Below are 2,889 nucleotides of genomic sequence, written 5' to 3' on the forward strand. Positions count from 1 at the left end.
ATGTGTGAGTATGTGTCTATGTGTATAAAATAGTATGTGTTTCTATTCTATTATCTGCAATTAATAGTATTGTATTATCTGGAATTCATGAAATGTGAGGAATTTGTAGAAGACTAATAATAAAAATTCATCATAAATTCAGAAGTCATGACTTTTCCACAAGAGCAAAAATAATAAATTGCTATAAAATAATTCATTAATATTAAACAATTTATTTTAAAAAGTAACTTTCCGGTAGCCATTGTTATGCTTTTCATTATTTTGCCTTATAAAAAGTAACCATTCTGCATTTTAATCTTCTTTTTGACACTAAAATAAACATTTTTTTACCTACTCCAGAGCTCACAATCAATGAGACAATAATTACTGTATATTCATAGAAAAAGAGTCTTGAGCAATATTAAAATGTTCACTATCCACTATAATAGTGATAGAGAAAATGAAAATTTCTGATTAAGATATCAACTGAAAGAAAAAGACCTCAAAAAAACTTTTATTGTTTACTTGGCTTTCTGTAATGCAAAAAAAAAAAAAAAAAAAAAAAAAACCACAAAATAAATAATGTTGGCTTAATTTAACTGTCACCAGAAAAGTCCTAGAACTGAATTTCTTTCATAGTTAGGAAAACAATGTGAAATTCTTATTTCAGTGCTGAAATGAGAAAGGAGAAAGGCTCATAGGATTTCAAAAATTCAAAAGAAGTTTCACAGTCATTATTTGTGATGGATTCCTACCTGGGATTTAATGGTCTCCAAGAGATCTCAACTCATCTTTGAAATACCTTAGTAGAACAAATGACCAAAGAAAGGAGACTTACCCACAGTAAGCCAAGTAAAATGTTGATTCTTTCCATTTAGCTAGACTGTAGTAACTAATAGTTACATTTCAGATCAAAAGGTCTCATTTAATACTATGCAGTACTTTGTTATGTTTAAAAGAAAAGTAAGTAAATATTGTATTTTTTAAAATTTCTCTTGGAGGTACCATTTCTGAGACTATTGATAGGCCAAGTCAATATGTGAAGTGGATTGAACAAGCTCCTATTCCATCTCTGAGTTCCAAAAATTCATTTAATATTGCATCCTCAAATAGAGGACATATCAAGTATTAAACTGGAAAGAATAGATACTACACTTGATCTTAGCCAAAAGGCTGAGAAACAATCATATATCATCTCATAATAAATGTATTACATCTTCATAGATAGTAAATAGCGGATATTTCAAAATACACAGTTAATACATTAGGCATCATAATAAATACTTCTAAGAAATCAATTGAAAACAAATGATCTAATCCAATTCTCTCTTTCTGCAAATAAAGTATGAAAAGCCTAGTGTGCAAATAACTAGTCCAAGGTTACTCATTTTCTTATGACCAAGTGTGTAACTACAAATAGTATAATGCTAATCTGGTGCATACTTATGTTCATTAAAGAGAAGCATTTCCCATATTGCTATCCTTGACTTGAGAAAGATATAGTTCAAATCCTGCTTCTTCCTAACCACAAGTAGTCATCCACCTTTAAGTGGATGACTTTTTTGCATTTTATGGAAGAAGACTATATTTTTCAGAATAAAAACAAGGTATGTAAGTTGACAAAAATATGGGTAAATCAATGATATTCCTGGGGTTAATATGTGAAATTCAGATGAATATTTCAAAATGTTCAAATATTCTGTATAGAAAGAGCTATAGTATTTAATTATTAAATCCAAATTTTATTCATACTTTTATTTTAAAATCATCATTGTCTTTACATTGGTGAATTACTCTGAAATATTTTAATCAGGCACTTCAAATTACTCTAAATAGCTTCCATTTATTAGAAAAATTGGTAGCTTTTTGAAGGTCATAATAAACATTTTCAAAAATAGTTTATAAATTAGAAAGGTGTAACTTGAAAGTCATATGTATTTGAATTTGAATCTAAATTATACCACTAATTAATACTAAATTCTTGTTCAAATTACTTGGCTTTATTTTTCTCATTTGTTAAGATGGGTACACTAGCACCTGGTTACTAGGGTTACTGAAAAGATTTCTTATAACTCTTTAATATTTTCTTCACCATTGGTGAGCACTTTGTGCACATAAAATCTTCCTCAGCTATTTGGCCTTGAAAAATATTTGTTGAGCAAATAAAGTAAATAAATACATGAAAATAAATATGCAAGAAAATAATAGCACATGTAAATTGAGTACCTAAAATATAATGGGACCTCAATTAGTGGCAAACATAGTTGCCATTGCAATTTATAATATAAAAAATAGATATTATTAACCACTAGGACCACTCTTCAATATGATTTATCTAGATTCTCAATAGAAAAATTGAACAACTCAATAGAAAACATTTAATAGAGTTTTTCCCCATCAAATATCTGATTGGGATACTAGCAGTTTTAAATGTAATAAAACATGTTCCATGTCTCTATCATTTCTAAGGCACATATTTACTGGTGTGCTAGTTCAGGATCTTTAAAATGAAAAAGCACTGATTTGTAGTTTTTGTCTTATTCTGTGATATAAATAGCCTTTATTACATCTTAGTTTCTCAGCTTCTCAATACTACATGTGGAACAAATTTTATATATTTTTTTAATAAATGAAAGTGATTAAGAGGATGCGCTTAGTTCTATTTAGCAGGATGAAATTAGTTTCAAAATACAAATTCTAAATTCTTTTTATTTGCTAAGTGATAGAGGCAACCCGCTCACCCTCTCCGCTTTCTTAGTATCCTTAGATATAAAATCAGGTAGTTATAATGACCTACACACACATAGGCAAATGCTAATTTGTGACAATGGAACAAACATGTTATTTCAACTGGTTGAAGGTCATATTATATATTACCAATCCATAATATTATGATTTGTTAGAGTAATA

At 28.4% G+C, this 2,889-nt stretch overlaps 1 non-coding gene across 1 annotated transcript; it reads right to left on the minus strand.

Annotated features, from left to right (window-relative positions):
* Positions 1-973: 973 nt before the first annotated feature.
* LOC111533190 lies at positions 974-1,164 on the minus strand. The gene has a single exon (XR_002728783.1). It is a non-coding gene; the product is annotated as a U2 spliceosomal RNA (small nuclear RNA).
* Positions 1,165-2,889: the final 1,725 nt, after the last annotated feature.

The sequence above is a fragment of the Piliocolobus tephrosceles genome, unplaced genomic scaffold (assembly GCF_002776525.5).
Source record: "Piliocolobus tephrosceles isolate RC106 unplaced genomic scaffold, ASM277652v3 unscaffolded_34133, whole genome shotgun sequence".
NCBI classification, from domain to species: Eukaryota; Metazoa; Chordata; class Mammalia; order Primates; family Cercopithecidae; genus Piliocolobus; species Piliocolobus tephrosceles.